Raw genomic sequence first — 24,623 nt, forward strand, 5'->3', positions numbered from 1 at the left:
GGAGAGTTTAATAATGGTAGGTGGCCCCCCAAAATGATAAATATCAAATGATAAATATCTCCTGTGCTAAAATATACCTGTAAAGATTGAAGGTGTTGGTCTTAATGGTATTTGTAAAAAAAAAAAAAAATTGATTACTATACCTAGGTGATCAGCACAGCTGGGGAGCAAAGTATTCTACTAGACTAAGTCCACTTGGGAGTTGTAGGTGTCAAATGCTGTCATAGGGATATGAGTACACATTAGATGCATTGTAGAAGCAGTGGCATTATGATAATATTAATAGCTGGCATTTGTTGAGTGCTCACTAGATAATGTTAGGTAAGTTATCTTATGTAATCCTAAGAATAAACTTATGGATTTATTATTGGCATCTCTATATTACAGATGAGGAAGTTGAGGTTTAGACTGGTGAAAATACATTCTCAAGGTCACTCAGCTACATAAGTTTGGACCTATGGCTGTCTTACTGTAGATTCCTCATTTATGCTGCTAAGTAACACTGACTCTTATCATTGAATGTAGATTTAACTGCTTTGCTCAGAATAGCATAGAATTTGATGAGGAAGTTAAGATGTAGGGTATGTATTTAACAAAGAAAGTCAGAGAAACAACATAAGTACTTGAGGGAAATCACAGGCTAGAAGCTAATGTTTCTTCTGGGTAGATCTTTTCTGTATAGGAATTAGGAAAATATCCCTAAGACAGGTGAGTTATGCTCATTATGTTTGAAAGCCTCGATACTTCAAGTATGGTACATGGAGCAGCAGTATTAGCATCACCTGGGAGCTTGTTAGAAATAGATTTGTTTATGAAAGAATAAAATACGAATAGCAAATGAAGGAAGTTGAGAAGCTCTCTGGATAAAGTTTTCATGTTTTTGTACAGGAAATGTTTTTTGTCCTAATGGAAATATTTTATGTCTAGGCAAGAGTGCAGTGTTGACTAGATGTACAATTAAGCTTTTTCTAATATATTTTCCTTCCGTTCTCTCCTTCTAGTTACATTATAAATATAAAGAATCATGTATGTATATCTATATAAGTGAAAGATACTAACAGATACTGGAGGACCTTGCTGTGTGCCCATGTTTTCTTACTGCTATATCATTAGTATTTACTGTGCTCTTACTTTATTCTTCCAAGTAGTATTAGAGAGTTTGCAAGACATATGGTACCTAGGAGATAATTGTATCATAGCCATCATTGACTTGGACCAATATGTATCTTGTCTTCTTTGCTCTTCTTTGTCATAACTCCTGGTTTAGGCTTTCCTGGCAGAGATTACTTAAATTCTCATTTCAGGGGGCACCTGACACAGTTGTGACAAAAGAACCCATAAAGCTTTCCTGATGGAACCTAGGTTTCTGCAATCTAGGTGGCTTTCATATTCTGAACCTGTCCAGACTTAAGTCTGGCACGCATGGTCTTGGGAAAGGACTAAGACTGTCTCACCCATGAATAACTGCTGATTGAATGGAAAGTTTCTAGCTGAGTGCCCAGAAAGAATGTTTAATGAAGACAACTGTTATCTCTAAATAGTTTATTTTCCCCATTGTTCTCACGGCTGTGACTTAGCTGATGAACACTTTTGAAGCACAAAGTATACCAGGAAGGCATTTAAAATGATAAAACCATTACAATTTATTAGGGCACTATCCTCGTTTTCATTTATTTCACTGTTAAATATTTTTGAATAATTTATCAAGGTTCATTTTTATTGCCTGTTATTGTCCTCTTTCCCCAAATCATTGAGAGGATATTTACAACACTTATGAGTAAGTGTGATTGAAAAGTTTTCTCCAGTCTCATATTTATAAAACCAAACAACAAAAAATAGGTATAAAGTTAATGTTTATATGAACCATATTGGATTAATTGAACCATATTAATTCCTTTTCAGGACTTGACTCCTGCCACTCTCTCAACTCCGTCTCTTACCTTCCCTCCTCACTGCCATGCTGAACTGGATTTCCCTAACATGCCATGCAGTGTTTTAGCTCTTCCTCTTACTTTTTTCTCTGTCATTGCCCCCACATCCACATTTTGAGTACCTTTTCGTTTTCAAAGATGCATCTCATGTCCCTTCCAAATAGCCTTTCCTGATTTCTTGATAGAAAACTGACTTGGTTCCTAACCTGTCCCCATAATGCTCATGAAACATTTTTTACACAGATATTAAGTAAATAGTGACAAAGAATAAAACAATGAAAAGCAAATAATTAAGAAGATCTCTTAACTCTTTTTTTTTATCCTCACCCGAGGACATTTTTCCATTTTTTGTTCAGGTAGAGTGGGAGGGAGAGACAGGAACAGAGAGAGAGAGAAACATCGATGTGAAAGGAACACATCGAGTGGCTGCGACCTGCACAACCGACCAGGGCCGGGGACAAACTGCAACCGAGGTACGTGCCCTTAGCGGGAACTGAATCCGGGTCTCTCAGGACCGCAGGCCGACGCTCCAACCGCTGAACCAAACTGGCCAGGGCAACTCTTTTTTTTTTAAATATTTTTTTTGGAGAGAGAGATAGAAACATTGATGTGAGAAACATTGATTGGCTGCCTCCTGCACGCCCCCTACTGGGGATAGAACCCACAACCCAGGCATGTACCCTGACTGGGAATTGAACTGGGACTTCTCAGTCCATTGGATGACTCTCAATCCACTGAGCTACACTGACCAGGCAGAAGACTCCTTAACTCTTAAACCAGTCATGCAGGCCCAGAAAACAACAGGCAAGAATAATATTTTCTTTTATGTATATTTATGTCCTATCAACTGAAAAATCTGTTGTACAGTGTCCATGACTTACTACGTGTTGCATATCCAGTGTTCTCTCCAGTGATTATCTGATTAATGATGCTGTTTTTATAGGTTGAATGATCAAATAATGATTTCATTGAAAAATATTACATCATTGTCTTGGGACATTCATCATGACCTTAGATTCCTGAACTATACTGCTTTTTTTTTTTTTTGATATCTGAGAAGATTAGTTTTTATATAAAGGTCCTATATAAATTTTCTCCAAATGTCAGGATTAAGAGCATAGGCACATTTGCTCCTAAATGTTTATTCTATTCTTCACTGATGATCAATTTAGAATGTGTCTGTTCAGGCAAGAATAAACAGAGCAAATGATCTCTTTCTCCCACATGAGCTCTTGAATTTCATGTTTCCCTTTGAAAACTGCTTTTCTGTGAATAGAGGATTTTTTTATACTGTCATTTAAAAATGGATTTTCGTTTATCAAACCAATAACCTTTATATATGCATTGTTTTATCTTAAGTGGAACATTGCGATCAGCATCCACAGATGCTGTTTTGTGGTGAGTGCTGTCAGTGGAAGGATGTCATTTGTCACGCCTTAGACGAGTAGCAACCGTTCCTTCTTATACCAAAGAAGAAAAACAAGCTCCTCTCTGCTCAAATAAGACAAATGTACTTGGGACACTTATTCTTTCCTGTGATTTTCTGGTCTTGCATCACTGGTTTAAGCGTTAAAGAATCTTCTTGGTTACTTACTTTTCATTGTTTCACAACTCCTTGCCACTATCCGTTCAATATCCATATACAGATTGTTTCATGAGCAAAATTGTAAAGCGGTTCAGGTCTGTCTGTGGCGATATCCTATTTCTCTTTTCTGTGATGTTTTTCTCCTCTCTGACCCTTCACTCAGTTCTCCCCGCAACCTGTCTGCCCTCTTGAGTCATACCTCAACAACAGAATTATTCTCCTTTCTCCTCCAACTGAAATGCTCAACAGTTGGATGTCAAACAGAAAATCAATCTGATTAAGTCCCTCCCTCCAGGGAACGATTGATCAATAATGGCCCAATGTCTTATTCTTCTAGGATGAAATGAATGTTGTGGAACAGGTAAAAACTTCATGAAAAACTCATTAACCAAGAAAGTGACTTTATAATTGTGGTATTTCAGCCATTAGGAGATAGAATGCTGGGAGGCTGCACATCTAGGAGGAGTGTGTGGACTGCTCTCTACCTGCCCTGTTTGTAAGACTGGTGTTGATGATGGTGAAAGCAATCTAAGAATTTCCATTTCTGAAACTATGCATTTCAGTTATCCTGTGGAGGAATCTAAATGCTGTTATGTCTTCATACAATATCATAGAAATGAAAGGAAACTACATTGTGCTTCATACAATATCATAGAAATTAAAGGTAAAGTCACTTTATTTTCTTTTTAAAAAACAGCCCTGGCCGGTTTGGCTCAGCGGTTAGAGCGTCGACCTGCGGTCTGGAGAGACCTGGGTTCGGTTCCCGCTAAGGGCACGTACCTTGGTTGCAGTTTGTCCCCAACCCGGGTTGGGTCGTGTGGGTGGCAACCACTCGATGTGTCTCTTTCACGTCGATGTTTCTCTCTCTCTCTCCGTCCCACTCTATCTGAACAAAATATCGAAAAATGTCCTCCGGTGAGGATTAAAAAAAAAACAAAAAAAACAAAAACAAAAAAAAACATTACTGGTGGAACTTAAAGAACAGCAGCAATAAGACTATTACATTCTCAGTAATTCATGGATACCATTACTATACATTCTAAATGTTGCTGCAATCTCTGATCAGAGTTTTAAAATGTGCATTTAAAGATCTGTGACACAGAATGTAATCTTCAAACATAGTTTGCTTAAGATTATTCTCTGGGAACAAATTAACTGAGGTAACAGAATGTGCCTAGTCATCAAAGCATTTCTTATATTATAGAGATGACAATGACGAATACAGAAGAAAACCAGAGAAAAAGATTTGACGTGTAGGTAACTGTAAGGAAATGATAAAAACAGACAGCAGATGTCACTGTTGCTTTTCTATTACCCTTAGCCTCATTTTGGGAAAGGAGAGAGGTTTGTTCTGAGAACTCTAACAGGTTAAACAAGTTCACATATGTTAAACTTCTGTTTTCAATTTTATATTTATTAAGGATATGACTGTAAATCTTGCATATATAATTTATAAAGAAGATACTTGTTACATTTTATATGATTAGGTTCATTAATTCACCTTTATAAGTTGGTAAAATAATAATTTTTATAATTATTGTCTGATTTAAAATGGATTCCTATTAAAAGGGGGTGTTATCCACCTTGAATATAAGCTTGCTATGATCTTATTTTAAATTATCAGTCATGCCCTGGTCGGTGTGGCTGAGTTGACTAGGCGTTGTCCTGTGCACTGAAAGGTTGCTGGTTCAATTCCCCATTAGGGCACATGTAAGGGACGTGCAGGAGGCAGCTGATCATGTTTCTCTCTTCCTCTCCCTTCTTCTCTCTCTAAAAAAAAAAAAAAAAAATCAATGAAAGTATTTTAAAAAATTACCATTCATATTACTTGCTCTCTTCATGTGAGTACTCTAACACATAGCATCAAATCTTGTCTGTGATAATGAGTTAAGAGAATTTTTACCATGTCAGTATATCCAGCTAGTTTTATGTGGAAAATATCTGGAAAAAATCTTCCACATCAACTTTCAAACTACTAATATTTTCCCCATCTCATATTCTCTCCATCAATTCAACTCTAGTTTCCAATGACAGTGTTTCCTCTTCAATCTAATGTCTAAGATGCACACCCTCAATTTCTCATCTTTCCCATCTAATCAGCTACCAGGTATATCGATTCTACCTTCTGTACTTTTCTAAAATCAACCCCCTTCCTTCCATCACAAACTTGAAATTTCACAGTGCACAGCTGAAATATGTGACACGCACATACATTTTTTTGGTAAGAACTTGGATCATTTTTCAGTTTCAGTGGGGTTCCATTATTGCAGGAGAAAGAAATGATGCAACCTTGGTTTTAATGTGAGAGAAATACAGCAAGAAATCGTAACAGTACATTTATAACTTATGATGTTTTCTTTTTTACAAAATCTAATTTTATTGTCATCTTTTATGCAGAAAGAAGAAGTTTTACCATTATATTTAGACATGTTGAATTTGCTTTTTAAAAATTTATAAATAAGGAACTTGAGTAAAATATTCCTAAGGTGTTTCCATTGATAAAATTCTATGATTCAATAGGAAGCATTGTAGAAAGCTACTTAGAGAGTATTGCTTTTTATTTCTCTTAGAAAAATTTGATCAGTAGGTAATTTTAGTAGCATGTATAGTTTGTATATATATGTTCCCTGCTTTTAGAAAAATACGTGACAGATTACTGTTTTCTAGAACTAAAATGAAAGTGTTGAGCATGTTTTGGGAAATTAAGTTTTTTATCATCATAGGACAGTAATGAAAATGTGTGGTTCACCCTTTGTTAGAATCCGCTACAACAGATTGACAATTCAAGGAATTTAATGACATTGATCTATAAATTTGAAAATAAACGTATGAAAGTGCATATGATGGGGCCATTGGAATAAATGATAAAAAATGGTTAATTTTAGATTTGTTATCTTGATTCTTTATTGAAAATATGATTAATGGTAATATTGATATGGGTTGGGAGAGGAAGGATGTAGGCCATCAGGACCCTGTTCTGAGTTCTAATGAATCAGCACTACAAATCGGTGTCATGTTCAAACTGACTATAAGAAATATATTCAGCAATGGCTGGTTTGGCTCAGTGGTTAGAGTGTTGGTCTGTGGACCAGTGAGTCTTGGGTTTGATTCTGGTCAAGGGCACGTACCTTGGTTGCAGTTTGTCCCCGGCCCTGGTCGGGTTGTGCGGGAGGCAGCCAGCTGATGTGGCTCTATCACATCGAGGTTTCTCTCTGTCTCTCTCTTTCCCTCCCTCTCACTCTATCTGATAATAAGTAGAAAAATATCCTTGGGTGAGGAATAATAAAAAAAAAAGAAATATATTCAGAATTACTGGAATAAATTCTTTTCATTACCAATGAATTGGAATGGTTCTCTCTGTGTGGTACATGCATTATTTAATTCAGCAAATGTTCTAAAGAGGAATTTAGAAATTGGGTACTTTATTCACTAGTAGGGACTTAGGTGCTTAAAGACACATTATTTCTGTGGCCTATCCCAGGATATTTTGAACACATAAAGCTTCAATATAGACCTTGGTTTGAAACTTGGCCTTGCCACTTTTGATCTGTGCAACATTGCTCAAAAAATTGTAGTCTCTCATAAATGCAATTTTCTTATAAAGAGAGAATACATTTTTCAGGTTATTGTGAAGATTAGAGTTGATGCATTTAAAGTACTTGACACATATATGTAAGGTGTACCATAAATTATGCATACATATATATCATCATAATCACTAGAAGCGGATGTTTTTCAATGGCCTTTGGAGTTCAAAGCTTTCTGTCGGTTCCGGGAATATAAAAGGGTAGGATTTGTGGTCTCCAAACTCAGAGGCAATGCAAAAGTAATGTACTTACTAATTGGTAAAGTACTTCTTTACCTGACACCTTTAAAAATCTTTGTAAAATTTGTGTTAGATTTGAACTTCAAAGACTTCTTCTTTTAATAGTCACTTTCTGGCTATCCCACTCTTTTATCAACAAGGCTAGTAAATTTAATTCACCAGCTTTACTGTGCCACTCACCTTTCATCTTTAGACCTAGACACTGAAACGATGAAGAATATGATGGAATTTCGGAGTTAACCTGCTCTCCCCGGTATTCTGATTGGGGTGTGAAGCAGCCTGGTTGAGTGGATGGAGGAGGTGCTCCTTGTGAAGCACCAATGTAGAAGGTGGATTATACTTGAGGCATCTTTGCATGTCTGGTTTACAGCTTTTGTTCATGTAAAAGGTAGATTTATGACATAATCATACCTTTAGAATATGGATTTTAGCTGTCAGACCCTCTAGCCAGGATGTGTAGGCTCTTCACTGGTCTTGTGGCCTCCTCTCTTCCCCCAATGCTTTAAAGAACTACAGATGATTTACCTTTGGTTACTATCTCTGCCTTCCCATTTCCTCACAGTTTTAGCTAATTTGTTTTCTGCTATCATCTTAGAATTTAGACAAGAAATTATCATGTATATCCATATATGTGTACATTGTTGTCTATAATTTATTCTCACTAGTATGAATAGCTTTCTGAATAATAATTCATACTCTTAATATTTTTCTAATAATTCTCAACTGGTGGTGAAGTCGTTATCAAGTGTTTGTTAGATGGGGAACTGCTGACATATGAGGATATTCCCCCAAATCACTCTCTACCGCAATATTCATCATTTCAGCAAATTTACTGAGCATTTGCAATGTGCTAAATATTGATTTACATATAACAACATATGTATCTATTTTACAACAATCTATGTGGGTACTATTATTATCCCTATTTTGGGAATCAGAAAAATAAGGCACAGAGAGTCCTGCAGCCAGTCCCACCTGTGGCCTTAGGTCTCACCGCTAGGAATTGGGGCTACAACTTGAGTCTCCTGGGCACAGAGTCCACACTTGATACTTACACTGCAGTCTCTGGAAAGGTTTGACTTTGCTGTTCTGGATTGCTAGAAGAGAGTGGGGTAGAGAAGATGACCTCCACCGGGTCATGCCAGGCTTTCAGAGCTCAAGAAGTTGTTAATGGGGCTTGTGGGTCAGGAAGCACGTTAGCTAAACTGTGAGGGCATTGGAAGGCAGAGAGAATAACCCAAGGTAGATCATCTGGACCAGGAAGTGCTTTGAACAATTTTTAACGATGATACAATAAATAAAAAAATCCCAGTATAGCTCTGTATTTTGGATTAATGCCTTTTTTGGTAATCTAACCTCAGGTTGGAAAATGAATTTACACTGTCAACATTATAAACTCTACATTGAAAACTAGGAAACTGGAAGTCATTCCTAGAATTCTCTCTCCGGTTCAAGTTTCTTACATAATTAGCTTATTTATATTTATGTAACAAACATCAGGAGTAATTTATACCATACCTAAGGTCCTCAATAAATGATTCTCTTGTTTTTCTATAACACTTTGGAGTGATTCTGATGACCTCATTGAATGTCATGAAATTACAAAATTAAAATGTGCCTAGTTACTATATTATATGAAATACCTATGATATGATGGGACTTTTTTGGTGGGTGGGAGTGAGAGTTATTTTTATAATCTAATTCCACAAGGAGTGTTAATAACTAAAGTGTGAAAATATTTGTATTTATTTAGCTATTTACCTATCTTCCATATGCCAAGTGTGAATAGATATTTGATTAAAGTTGAAGATAAACACAAGACTGAAGTGAATAGGCTGGGTGAAGAGACGGGATATAATGAAGAGGAAAGACTGGTTATTTTCAGAACAGTGGATTCAGCTGATGAGATGTGCTACTGGGGGTGGAGCAGGAAGAAGAGGCTGAAATAAGAGGAGGGGGGGATCAAAAGAAGACAGAAATCTTCCTCTTTAGAATCAGTGCTGTATGCAATAAAAGAACATTTCCTTGTCTCAAGGCAGCAGCATGATGTCCTCTGGTCTAGCAACTTTGGATAATCAGAGAAGGACTTCTGCTATTTGGTTACAAGAACTGGAAAGGACACCTGCCTTGTAAAAGAGGTAGCTGAACAGACAGCTGCACAGGTCATTGAGCTGTAGCACCCGGCCTGGCCTCCCACATTTACTGTAGATGGTCGGCTGGGTGGAAAGCTCAGTTCAAGTGCACGAGAAAATGACCACGGTTTGTGAGAGCTTTGGATTAGTGCTTTAATTTATGGGACCATTAAACCAAGGATCACACGTTTTCTACCTCTTAGGGCAATGAGAATTTGATGGGTGTGTGTTTCACTGAATCAGGACTGGGCTTTGCACCATGACCCCTCTTCCCATCCTCTATTCTTATTGATGCAGTTTAGAGAAATATCTATTACTCTGTGGCAATGGCCAATGTCATGGCATCTCCCTGGCCAGCACAATCAAAGTACCTTTGTCTTTTCATGTGTTCTCTGTACTTAGAGTTAAGGGGGTTCAACTATATAAAGAGAAGATATAATACTCAGAGGCTTAAAAAATGTGTGAGTATTTTTGTCATAAATGATGTAGAAAGCAAATACTTAGGTGTACGACAAAGGACCAGAGTCTGCTTTGACACTAATTAGCAAGGTATCTGGTGGTTTTAAAAATTATTATTGTTTAAATCCATAATATCATGGAGTTGTAGTAGGTAATCCTTCAGATTTCTTCTACACCTAAAGTTTTAAACTATTTCACACACTATGAATTTTTATTGTACACTGTGTGATTACCACTTCTTTCTACCTTTATTTAAAAAAAACCCTTTTTAAAAAAAATGATTTTATTTTAGAGAGAGGGAGTGAAACATTCATCAGCTGCATGCCCCCTACTGGGGATGGAGCACCACGACCTGACCAGGAACTGAACCAACAACCTTCAGTGCATGGGACTACACCCAACCAACTGAGCCACACAGGCTGGAGTGCTATTCACCTTTAGACATAAGCTTTTATGGTTGCCTTTTGTAGTCTTTTTGGTATTGATAGTTTTACATTAAATTTCTGGCTCTGTCGTTTGGCTCACATAACGATTTTTTCTTTATTTTGTGCCATGAGAGCTTTCTTAAAATAAAATTCAGTCTCCCTTTTGTTTTAAGGATGATTGCATCTAATTATGTAATTGGGATAAATATATAAAGTCAGAAGCAAGTAATAAATATCAGGTTCTAACTTTGTAAGTTTTATTTTTGGTAGTAAATGCCTTAGGGGTAGAGCTTTCTTATTTATGCCTGCGAATACCTTGCACACTATTGTGCATGTACCAGGAATTCAATAGTTATTTGTTAAATTAATGAAGTATTTTTAAGGTGCTGTGCACGTCTCATCTAAAAATATGCAAATTGTCTTAGACTAGAGATATTTTCAAAGTTATTTAAAACCATATTATGTTTGGATCATATATCAGATTGAGATAAATTGACTTTTCAAGCCGCTTGTTTTGGCACAGTGGTGACTACGAGTGCATTAGTTGTGTATGGAAGAAAAATGATTTTTATAGGTCATAAGTTAGGTCAGTTAGTCATCATAGATTTACTGTGTTTCTGATGCTGTTCCCTTAGATATGATCTGGCTTCTCTCTTGTGCATTTGAAGCTTATTTAGGAGTGTGTCAGAACAAGCTGTCTCTCTAGCTTGAATTGTTAGCCTTGAGGGCAGGGACCACATTGTTATATTATGTTCAGGACAGGGCACAAGAGAGAGCTGCCCAGATAATAAAGGATGGTGATGAGCTCAAGTGGGTGACCTGGCTTCTCAGTCTGGACACTATAGGCTGGAAAGCACATGCCATCTTTCTCAGAGTTTTTTCCTTGACAACTCTTCTCTGAAGCTACTCTTCACCTTGGTATGAAGTCTTATTTTATTTTACTTAAAAAAAAGACATGCCTGTAACATAACTTACCTACTTCCACTTTGCAAGCATTCCAGTTTTATAAGGACTTAAAATCATACATTGCATTATTTGTTTTATGCTTAATGCTTAGAGTTCTGGGTATGTGCAGGAGTTTGATAAATGAGAGTTTCATCAATCTGAGCTGGTACCTTTGACAGTGGGTAATCAGGCAGTTGAAAGAGATTAAGATATAGACTCCAGATTTTCTGTCTCCTTTCAAAGGAACAGTGGATATTGAGGGCTCTTTGACCCTCATGCAGAATTCAGCCTGGTTTAGAGTTGCCATAGACCTTAAGGCCATGGGATTGATGGAAACAACAGACTTGGAAAAGGTAGTTAAATCTGTAATTGATTTTGGTGTCTCCTTGGGTTTGCAATGCTAGCAGTACGGGGAATGCCCGGTTCTCCTCCACTTGAAGTTTGTGCAGCTTAAAGGAGCTGGGAATCTGGGAGCAGGAAACTTACACTTCTTATTAAAAAATGGTCTTTGTTGAAGTCATGATGGTGTGTTGAAGTCTTATCAAACATCCATGTTGGTGCTTTTACTGGACATTTTAAGCCCATATTTTCCATTGCCAATATAACAGGAATAAGAAACCATGTCCTGTCAGTGAAACATTCATTTGAGAAAGATGGTAAATTTATTGGGAACATTTCAAGGCTGAAACATATTTGTAATTGTGAGATATAACCTTACTTATTAATCATGAGAAACAAAATAGAACTGACTCTGATAACTAGATTAATGGCACTCGATTCTTCTACCCCAAACTGAAATCATCTACACAGAGATTTGCAGTCTTCTCAGTGATTCAGCCCTGGCTCTGTTACAGCCCCAGAACTGTGGCTCTTAATTACTGCTGATTTAATTTTACCTCCTCCCAGGGATACCATTTTGCAGTGTGGTGAGAGGATCCAAATCATTCCAAGATTGACACTTTGAACTAAAGTTAGCCCAGAAATATGGTCGATATCTTTGATCTCTTTTTAGGCCAGTAGAAAATGAGGAGGGACAGTATTATCTTTTGAGCACTTACTATGTTTGAGGAATGTTAGCCAAAAAGTAGGTATTATTCCAATTTTACAGATGAGAAATCTGAGACGTAAAGTAATTAAATATTTTGTCAATGGCTGCACCACTTATAAGAAGTCAGCCAGGATCCAAATCAGGCTGAATAACTTCCAAGTCCATATGTTCTTACTCCTCCACAGAGATTTCCCCCTGCGTTTCCCACTTGTTTAAATCCCCACAGCAGTTTTTTCCTCATATGGCACTTATACTTATTACAGTTATGTCAAATATTGTTTTATCTCATTAGCCAATATTTTTCTTAAAGAATAAAATTGTATGTCTGCATTTCCTAAGCCCCTGGCATAGTGCCTCTTGCACATAGTAGAGATTTTATAAATATTTATTGAATAGAATTGTTTAATAATCTGACATATTTACTGCTTGATATCTATCTGGAGTTCAAAATTATTCTTTCCCTCCAAAATGCTAGTGGTTGGTAATTAAAATGTGAAACCTAACTTAAACTATTATGATTTTTACTTCTATAAATGCTTTCTTTCTTTTTTTTTTTTTTTTTTACAACAGAGAAAATAATAACTTATGAGCAGTAATTTCTTTTTTCCTAAAAAGTAGGAGAAAATATTCAGAGGGAATACAAATTCATAAGCTGAGGTCCTTACCCTTTGGAAGTTCATAGCCAAGTGACAGTGATGGGAAATATTCATGGTATTTATAATATAGGGTAGAGTGTTCTAGCGCCTTAAGAAAGTAGTCAAGCAGAGTTGTAAATGTTTAGAGGAGAGATGTTTTTAATTTGCAAGGATCAGGAAGGCGTTAATAAAAGGGCGCACATTTGACCTGGAGCTCAGAAAGATGAGTACGTTTTGACAAACAGGTTTCAGGGGAAAGGACTCCAGGCAGAAGAAACAGTTTGAGAGTGGTCATGGAGGCATCAATGTCAAATGATAATCAGTTTAACCGGACTGGAGTATAGGACATGTAAAAGGCGGAGAAAAAGATAATATAGGGAAGGATACTTGGGGATAGAGCTTGGGGCGCCTTGTACAAGATGATATTTTTAAGTTTCTTTTTAACAATTTTATGGTTCTAAAATTCTCTGAATGCTAGGACAAGGCACTCAGGTTTTAATAAGTAAGCAATTGTGAGTTTCAAAAATATTTTAAAAAGTGCCATCTTATCTTCATTTGTTATTCTTCATATAAATGTCATGGAGTGACACAATCAGAACTGTGCTTCATAGGCACAGACTGAAGAAGATTATTTTGGCAGCAATATAGCAATGAATGAAAGAGAGAAGGACTGAAGGCTGTTGCAACAGTATAGATTAGAAACTGGTATAGTATAGATGACAAAAAACTGTATAGATTAGAAACAAGGACTCTGAACTATGATGGCATCAATGGGAATGAAGAATTAGAGACAAATTTTAGATGCATTTAAAAATTATATTTGGTAGACTGGGCAATTGATTGAATATGTTTGTAAATATTACTTGTGTTGGAGAAGGAGAGCTTCAAGATATTTTTATTTTTATTTTTTTTCTTTATTGATTTTAGAGAGAGAGGAAGGGAGAGGGAGAGAGAGAGATAGAAACATTGATTAGAGAGAACATTGACTGGCCGCCTCCTGCATGCCTCCTACTGGGGATCGGCCCACAACCCAGACATGTGCCCTGACTAGGATTTGAACTGGCAACCTCTTGGTGCATGGTTCTTTGCTCAACCACTGAGCCATACCAGCTGGGCTCAAGAGACTGGGGGTTATAAGAAGGTATAACATAATAGATCTGGAAGAATAAGTTGGTGAAAGTTATTTAAAGAAGAGAAGAAAAATGACTATATTTTTGGATGTGCTGAGCTAATGGCAAGCAATTCTGGGCAATCTATTAGGTTGGAAATTGGGAATGAATAAAAAGATTGATATTTTATCTGCATGTACAAAGCCTTGGTGAGGAAGGATTAGAACAAAGTATAAAAGGGAACATTATTTAATTTTCAACACATCTATTAATCATAGGTCCTGAATGACTCTATAATTAATAGATACACTCTAATACTAAACAGACACACAGACCCAGAAACATGAGCACACATACAAACATTCCTGCACAGGTAGCACATGATAATTACTGCAATGAATTTAGAGTGGCCATCTCTGTTATTAGTAAAGAATGAGACAGCTTTAATTTCAGAATTGGCTTGGATGAAATGACCCTGGGAAGTCCCAGTTTAGTGCTTCTGGTATTTAAATTCCAAGACCCTTCCTCAGGCCCCTTTAGTTGCTTAATTTTATCATTAAGGGTCTCCTATAAGATGTGACAAGAACAGGATTTGTGTTATCTTGGGGCCATTTTTCTCAATTGGTTCTTGACAGAGGCAGATTGATCTTTTACAGGTTACATTTCATTTTATTAATTGATGTCCAGCAGCTCTAGAATTTACTTAATTTAGGTGTGGCACAGTTGTTATGCCATTAACTCTCCAGCTACATTTGTCTTTCATTAATCACGCTGAAATTCAGTTCTTAAGATAGGTTTTTCACATACACCTCAACCCACCTTCTCTTCTCCTCCCCTTTGTTTTAAAAATATATTTATTAAATGCTTGTTTCATGCCAGACATTATGTTGACTGCTAGGAATGGATTGATGAGTCAGTTTTTGATCTTAGGGATCTAGTAGAGTGGAATCATAAATGCTTTGACAGAGGAGCACAGAAAAGGGAACTGTCAGACCTGGATGTGGAGGGGTAAGTTAGAAGTGGTTTCCTGCAAGTGGGGACATCTTAGCAGAGTTTTGAAGGTAAGTAGGAAGTACCTAGACAAAAAAGGGAGCTTTTGAATGGGAAAATCCATTCTAGTCACAAGCTTAAAGATATATTCAAGACTTAGAAATAGTCTGTATAGTTTAAAAGAGGGGCTCAGGGGAGGGTGAGTGTGTGAGAGAGTGAACTAGTGTGTGAGAGAATGTGAGTGGATGTGAAGGTAGACAACCAAACTCGTGCAGTGCAGAGACATGGAGCAGAAGGTTCCTGTGCTGTGGATGGGAGCAGCCGGCTATCACGGTAAGCAGCTCTTCAGGGCGCTTCTCCTTGCGCCGTGGGGAGGTCCGACCATTTTGGAAGATCCCATGTCTTCCCTGGGAGGAGGCAGTGGGAGCAGCTAGGCCCAGCAACCTGAGCCCACCAGCACACCTGGCACCATCGGACCAGTGGACACTCTGTGTCAACACAGACCAGTGCACAGTAGTTGAGCTCCCAAGGTGCCAGTCAAGAAAGCAGCGGACAGCCAGGAGCCCAGCACCATCCCCCATAGTAGCAGCCCAATCAAACTGGAAATATACCCCCAGCAACAGAGGCTGCAGAGCAGACATCCATCTCCAGGCAACAGAGGCACAGACCAGCAGCTGAGACCCATCCCCAAGAACTACAGCAAAAGCTGAGCAGGAGTTGAGCCCCATGGGGCAGCAGCACTCCCCAGCCACCAGAGGCGGGGCCTGGGGCTCCACAGAAGCATGTGTGGTCCAGCAGCTCACAAGAGCAGTGGGAAGCCAGAGCCTGAGAAGAATTGGTGTGATCCAGCTGCCCACCTACGGGACCTGCGGGGTGTGGGGCACCAGAGAGGCCTGTGTGACCCAGCTGGGCACAAGATAGGCATAGAGGATGTGAAAATAGAGGCGGAGTGAATGGAAGCTACACAGACGATCTCCCAGGACCAAACAAGAATTACAACTAAAATAAAGAAAAATCCTCAGAAAAAAGCAACAGAAAAGCAGCAGGACAGGACAATATAACCAGGGACACTTGTAGGATCTGCCAAGGTGTGAGAGGGTGGTGGGCTGGGACCCCATGGGTAGGAGCAGTCTTAGCTGTGAGCAGTGCCCTTGGGGAATAAAGACTAAGCCCGCTCCACAGTGCAGAGAGCCAGAACAGAGTGCTAAAATAGCTACAGCCACTCACATGGGGGCTACGGCAGAGGGAGGGCAGACTGGGCTGGATCTCTCTGGGGACAACCGAGATTTGGAGGGCACTCAGAGTTTTTGCCAAGCTGCGGCCACAAAGGACGGTGGCCAGTGTGCTCCTTCCCAGAGCTGTGGGGAAAAGCAGAAGCCCCCGTCCCTCGGAGATTCAGCATTCCCAGGTGAGGCAAAGAAATGCAAATTGAGGATCATTAACAACCAGAATCTATTCCACCTGCTGGAAATCCTCTTACGCAGAACACCAGGGCTACATTCCAAGGCACTGAGTAACTGAGACTACTAGCCTCCAAGCAAAAAGCTAGAGGATTAATGAACCTTTCCTGGGCTTGAAAGTCTACCCAGGAAAGTAAGACTTGACAGTGGTGTTTAACGTGGGCCCACCCAGGCTCATCCGAACCCAGTAGAGGGAGCCACAAATAGCAGAACACCAACACCCATAGGGAAAATTTAGCAGGCTCCTAAACCCACTGAGATAACCAAAATGGTGAAACAAAGAAACAAATCCCAAAGAAAGAACAAGAGAACTCTATCAAAGATGAGATAAATGAAATGCAGCTAACCAAATTATCAGAGGCAGAGTTCAGAGCCATGCTCTTGAGGAAGCTCAACAACATGACTAAGGACATCAGCACCATGAGTAAATATATAGAAACATTGAAAACCAACCAAGTGGAAATGAAGAACGACATAGCAGAAATTAACAACACATTGGAAGGACTAACCAGCAGAGTAGAGGAAGCTGAGGACTGGATCAGTGAATTAGAAGACAGGGTAGATAAAAATCAACTGATCAGAAGACCAAAAGGAAAAAAACAATTAAAAAACAGGAAGATAGCTTAAGAGTGTGGGACAACTGGAAATGTAATAGCATATGCATCATAGAAGTCCCTGAAGAAGAAGAAAATGGGCAAGTGTTAGAGAATATATTTGAAGAAATGGTGACAGAAAACTTTCCTAACTTGAAGAAAGGAAGAAGGCATTCAAGTTTAAGAAGCACAGAGAGCCCCAAGTACGATGAACCCAAAGAGTTACACACCAAGACACATAGTAATTAAAATGCCCAAAATTAAAGACAAAGAGAGAATCCTACAGGCAGCAAGAGATAAGCAACAAGTTACTTACAAAGGAAAGCCCATAAGGCTCTCAGTTGACTTCTCAACAGAAACACTACAGGCCAGTAGGGAGTGGCACAAAGTAATCAAGGTCATGAAAAACAAGGATCTGAATCCAAGACTACTCTACCCAGCTAGGCTATCATTCAAAATAGAAGATCAAATAAAGAGCTCCCAGACAAAAAAAAGGCTAAGGGAATATATTACCACCAAACCAGCACTGCAATACATGTTGAAAGGACTGCTGTAATTACTAGAAGAAATAGGAAGAAAAATATAACAACACTAAACAAAAATGGCAATAAATAAGTACATATTAATTATTACCTTAAATGTGAATGGTTTGAATGGTCTGATAAAAAGACACAGGGTAGTAGACTGGATAAGAAAGCATGACTCAGATATATGTTGTTTATAAGGGACCCACCACACAACAAAAGACTCACATAGGTTGAATGTGAAGGGATGAAAAAAAATCTATCAAGCAAATGGAAAGCAAAAAAAAAAAAAAAAAATGCTGAAGTAGCAATACTCATATCTGATAAAGTAGATTTCAAAATGAAGACCATAACTAGAGACAAAGAAGGACACTACATAATATTGAAAGGATTTATCCAACAGGAAGATATAACCTTGGGAAACATATATGCACCCAATTTCGGAGCACCAACATATATTAAAAATCTTCTGGAGGGTTTCAAAGGAGAAATCGACAGCAATACAGTCATAGCAGGGGACTTCAACACCCCACTGACATCACTGGATAGATCATCTAGACAAAAAATTAACAAGGAAACACAGACTCTAAATGAATAGCTAGATCAAATGAATTTAATAGATATCTACAGAGAATTACACCCCAAAATTGCAGAATTCACATTCTTCTCAAGTACACGTGGGACATTCTCCAAGGTATACCACATGTTAGAGCACAAACTAAGTCTCTACAAGTTTAAGAAGATTGAAATCATATCAAGCATCTTCTCAGATCACAATTGCATGAAACTAGAAATCAATTGAAACAAGAACATGCAAAGACATTTGAAAACATGGAGACGAAATAGCATGTTATTGAAAAATGAATGGGTTAACCTGGAGATCAAGGAAGAAATTAAAAACTTTCTGGAAACCAATGAAAATGAACACATAACAACACAATATCAATGGGATGCAGCGAAAGCAGTTTTGAGAGGGAAGTTCATAGCACTATTGGCCTACCTCAAGAAACAAGAAAAATTTCTAATAGACTATATAACTTAACAACATAAAGAACTAGAAAGCAAACAAATAGAAAACCCCAGAGCAAGTAGAAGGAAGGAAATAGTAAAGATCAGAGCAGAAATAAATGACACAGAGTCTAAAAAAACAATTCGAAGGATCAATGAAACAAAGAGCTGTTTCTTTGAAACGATAAACAAGATTGATGGACCCTTAGCTAGACTCACCAAGATATAAAGAGAGAGAACCCAAATACACAAAATCAGAAATGAAAGAGGAGAAATAACTGACACCACAGAAATGCAAAGGATTGTGAACAAATATTATGAAAAGTTATATGGCAACAAATTCAACAATCAAAGCAAAATGGACACATTTCTAGAAACACATAGTCTCCCAAAACTGAACCGGGAAGAGATAGAAAACATGAACAGACAAATAACAACAAAAGAGATTGAAGATATAATAAAGACTCTCCCAGCAAACAAAAGCCCAGGCCTAGACGGCTTCACGGAAAAATTTTACCGAACATTCAAAGAAGAACTAATACCCATTCTTCTCAAACTATTTCAAAAAATTCAAGAGGAAGGAAGACTTCCAAACTTGTTTTATGAGGCCAGCATAATTCTAATTTCAAAACCAGAAAAAGACACTACAAAGAAAGAAAACTACTGGCCAATATCCCTTATGCCAAAATCCTTGACAAAATACTAGCAAATTGAATCCAGCAATATATCAAAAAAACTATTTATCATAACTAAGTGGGCTTCATCCCAGGGATGCAAGGCTGGTACAATATTCACAAATCAATTAATGTGATACACCACATAAACAAAATGAAAGATAAAAATTATATGACCATATCAATACATGCTGAAAAAGCTTTTGACAAAATCCAGCACCCATTTCTGTTAAAAACGCTCAGCTATCTGGGAATAGAGGGATCATATCTCAACATAATAAAAGCCATATATGAAAAACCTACAGCCAACATCATACTCAATGGGCCAAAACTAAAAGCATTTCCCTTAAGAACAGGAGCAAGACAGGGATGTCCACTTTTGCCACTCTTATTTAACACAGTACTGGAAGTCTTAGCCACAGCAATCAGACAGGAAGAAAAAATAAAAGGGATCCAAACTGGAAAGGAGGAAGCAAAACTGTATTATTTACAGATGACATGATACTATATATAGAAAATCCCAAAGACTCCATCAAAAATTTACTAGACTTAATAAATGAATTTGGCAAAGTAGCAGGATACAAAATTAACATCAAGAAATTGACAGCATTCTTATACACCAATGATCAACTCACAGAAAGAGAAACTAAAAAAAAAAAATCCCATTTACCATCGCAGCAAAAAAATTAAGATACCTAGAAATACATTTAACCGAAGAAATAAAGGACCTATTCGCAGAAAATTTCAGGTCATTGAAAAAGGAAATAGAGGAAGATATAAAAAAGTGGAAGCACATACCTTGTTCATGGATTGGAAGAATCAACATCATTAAAATGTCAATACTACCCAAAGCAATCTATAAATTCAATGCAATCCCCATTAAAACACCAATGACATACCTATCAGAACTAGAACAAATACTTCAAAAGTTCATATGGAACCAAAAAAGAGTCTGAGTAGCCACAGCAATCTTGAAAAAGAAGAACAAAGTTGGAGGGATCACATTACCAGATTTAAGGTTATACTACAAAGCCACTGTAATCAAAACAGCCTGGTACTGGCACAAGAAAAGGCAGATAGATCAATGGAACAGAATTGAAAACCCAGAAATGGACCCAAGACAATATGCTCAATTAATATTTGACAAAGGTGGCAAGAGCATACAATGGAGTAAAGGCAGCCTCTTTAATAAATGGTGTAGAGAAAATTGGACAGCTACATACAAAAAAATGAAACTAGACCATCAACTTACAGCATATATAAGAATAATCTCAAAATGGATAAAAGACTTAAATGTGACTCATGAATTCATAAAAATCCTAGAAGAAAATGTAGGCAACAAAATTTCAGACATCATACGAGCAGAATTTTCACTGATACATCACCTAAGGTAACAGAAATAAAGGAAAAAATGAACACAGGGGACTACATCAAACTAAAAAGCTTCTGCACAGCAAAAGAAACAACCACCAAAATGGAAAGGGAGCCCATTCTATGGGAGAGCATAATTGCCAATGATACATCAGATAAGGGGTTATATTCCAATATATATGGAGTGCTCATACAATTCAACAAAAGGAAAACAAAGAACCCAATTAAAAAATGGGCTGAGGAACTGAATAGACACTTCTCCAAACAGGACATACAAATGGCTAAGAGACATATAAAGAAATGCTCAACATCACTAATTATCAGAAAGGTGCAAATTAAAACAACAATGAGGTATCACCTCACACCTGTCAAAATGGCCACCATCAACAACTCATCAAACAACAAGTGTTGGCGAGGGTGTGGAGAAAAGGGGACTTTAGTGCACTGCTGGTGGTAATGCAGATTGTTACAGCCACTATGGAAAACACTACGGTGTTACCTCAAAAAATTAAAAATTGAATTGCTATTTGACCCAGTAATCCCACTTCTAGGAATATACCCTAAGAAGCCTGAAACACCAATCAGAAAGAATATATGTACCCCCATGTTCATAGCAGCACTATTTGCAATAGCTAAGATCTGGAATCAACCCAAATGTCCATCAGTTGACAAATGGATAAAAAAGCAGTGGTACATATACACAATGGAGTACTATGCAGCTCTAAGAAAGAAAGATCTCTTATCTTTTGAGACTACATGGAGGGACCTGGAAAGTTTTATCCTAAATGAAGCAAGCCAAACAGAGAAAGACAAGTATCATATGATCTCACTTATTTGTGGAATATAATGAACATAATAGTCTGAGCAATGGGGTAGTCCCAGAGATGTGGAAGTGGGATGCAGACGGAAAATTCCCAGAAGAGGGAGGTGGTGTGGGAGAGATAAACCACAGAACTTATATGCATGTAAGCATAACCGATGGACACATACAACAAAGCCGGGAAAAGGGCGGGGGTATCAGTTGGGGAAAAAGGAGAAACATCTGTAACTAAAATAAATAAATTAATTAGTTAAAAAATAACAATAAAAAAAATAAAAGAGAGGCCTATTTGGGGAATTCTAGAAGATGAAGTTATAGAAATAGGTAGGAGATAGATAATTATGAGTCTTAGGTTTAAATAAGAACTTTTCACCACTTCCTGGAAGCTATAGACAGCTATTGTAGAATTTGATTTAAGGGATAAACTTGATAAATTTATATATTAGGGAGATTATTCTGTTACAGAAATAGACAATGGATTTGAGGAAGGCAAGATTGCAGGCAGGGAAATCTGTTAGATGTTACTGCTGAAATTTGGGGGAGAAATGGATGCGAGCCTAACCTAAGATAGCTGAGAAATTAAGAAAGGATAGATCCAAGAATCACCAAACCACTTTAGATAGTTTGGAATTTAGAGCCTAATTTGATGGAGTAAATGACAGATGGGGATAAACTCTCAAATATTAGTTTCAAATATTTGAATCTTTAATGGGATCATTCACTAAGGATACAGAAATGAGATCTGATTTCAGAGAACAGCTATTTCAGATTTGGGCATGTGGAAGTTGAGTTTCTCATTGGTTATCCAAGAAAAGGTGTTCATCTGGCAGCTCAGCTGAATGTTTTGAGCAGGAGAGATAGACCTGGGATCTGGCGTCATAGGTGTGGATGCTAAAACCCAAGGGTGATGGAGTGAGGACTGAGATTAGAGCTCTGGGGAAGACATTTAATTGATAATCAGAGGAATCCACAGAAAAGAGACATAAATAGGGGAAGTGAAGGTAGAAGAAAAACCACAGAGGAGCAATGTAATGGAAACAGAAAGATTTTAAAGAAGGAGGAAATGTCATTAGTGTCAAATCTGCAAACAGGTATACTAAGGACTACAGGAAATTTTTAAATTGTATTTGGCATAATGATATAATTAGTGACCTTTGACTTGAGAAGTTTCAGTGGAGCAGAGTTTGGGACAGAGTTGTGTCTAGTTATAAGGGGAACAGCTGAGTTAGAAATGCAAAATTAAATAGGTGAGAACAGATAAAAAGTTCTGGTTGGGGGCAAGAACTGGGTTGAGGACCAAAATGAGCAGCTAGTAATTCCAGACAGAAGCAGGGAGAGAACAAAAATGAATCTCGTCAAGATTTTACTGGAATATGATATGGTTTTGTCTGTCAAGGCTTTAGTTAGGATACCTCAAAGGCATTATGCAATTTCTGGTACCACATTTTCGAGACATGTTTCCTACACACCATTTCACATCCAGGGGGCAAATCAGGAATCCTGACCAATTACATGCAATTGCTCACCTGGCATTAAACAGCCGAGAACTGTTCCAACACAATAACGCAAAGTGTCCATGGTAAGAAGAGTCCTTTATCATACACTACACAGACCCAGAAATCAATACGTGCTTGACACTCTGAAAAGTATCCTTTTGATGATGGATCCGATGCCACTGGAAGTACTTAAATGCCTCAGCAATGTTTGTCTTTCGTGAAAGAAAAAATATGGTTGTAAACTGGATGCACCAAGAAGGCTTGAAGCTTTTGAGGGATATGAATTCAACAGTATTGATGAGGTAGCTAAGAAAGGTATTCCTAGAAATTCTAATCTATCGAGGGCACTGGAGACAAAGCTGCTGTGCGTGGATGTCTTGTTGGGTAGGCTGTTATCTGATCAAGAACTCGTCTAACCTGGAAAAACTGGCTCTGGAGCAAAGGCAAGTAGGCTGACTCCATACTTTGCTCCTTCTTGAGTCTGCTTTCCACCTGCTTTCTCCCCTTAGTGATCTCTCTCTGGTTACTGATCTTTAGCTTTGCTCTGGGCTATATCCCTGGATCCCCTGCCACCCAGGTTTATTGTGTAGTCCGGTGAATTACTGATAGCTAACTTTGGCTCACTCTTGTATCCTATCATGTCTTATAAAATATACTCACCTGGTCAGAAATATACCTTGTTAACACCCCCGCCCTCCACCTGGGGGAAAAAAAAAGAAATATACCTTGTTAAGACAGACTTGAGTAAGGATTTTTTTTTTTTTTGTATCTGACCACTAGCATGTTGATTGTAAGAATTTTGAGGCTGTATCAATTCAGTTGTCTATAACAATATAAAGAGCTCTTTAATTTAGAACTTTATTAAGCAGCAAAAGAATTTGTGGACAATGTCTGATTCCCCAGTCTGGAAGGAACTACTTTAGTTCATACAGTTCAATACCACAAAGTATAAAACTGGATAGTGGCTTTTGATAAAAATTTATAGTTTCTTAGGCAGAGAAATAGTTTTTGTTCTAGTCTGGTTCAAATTTTCTTATGTCAACAAAGCTTGGCTGACCTTTCTCTTCTGTGTTAACATGCTATTTTCCCCCACTGTATTCTTCCCAGGGATATAACTTATTTATTTTAAAGATCAGGTTTTAGAGCGATTTCCCTCCTAGTGATACTGTGGAAAATGTTTGATTCATTTTGTTCTGCCAAATGGTGCTGCGTGCTTTCTTCTTACCCCTGAAATGGCTGGTTGGTGTTGCCCTGTTCTGCCTGTGCATTGTCCATTCCTTCCTGTCCCCGTGGTCCTTGCTCACCTTTCTCTCACAGCACTTTCCGATCCGCCTTCTCCTCACTGTGGTTAATAGCTAAGACTTTGCAATAAGACTGGCCGGTGTTGAATTTTAGCATCAGCTATTATTTGCACTGTGGTCTTGGACAGATCACTTGACATGTGTATATGCTTTAATTTTCTCACCTCTGAAATAAGGTACTTACCTCATACGTTGTTGTTGGGATTACATGAGGCAAAAATGCAGAGTACTTAACCCAGCACTGGCACATAGTAAAGGCTTCATCTTTATCAGTGTTTACTGATTACATCT

Source organism: Molossus molossus, unplaced genomic scaffold, assembly GCF_014108415.1.
Source record: "Molossus molossus isolate mMolMol1 unplaced genomic scaffold, mMolMol1.p scaffold_m16_p_1, whole genome shotgun sequence".
Classification (NCBI taxonomy): domain Eukaryota; kingdom Metazoa; phylum Chordata; class Mammalia; order Chiroptera; family Molossidae; genus Molossus; species Molossus molossus.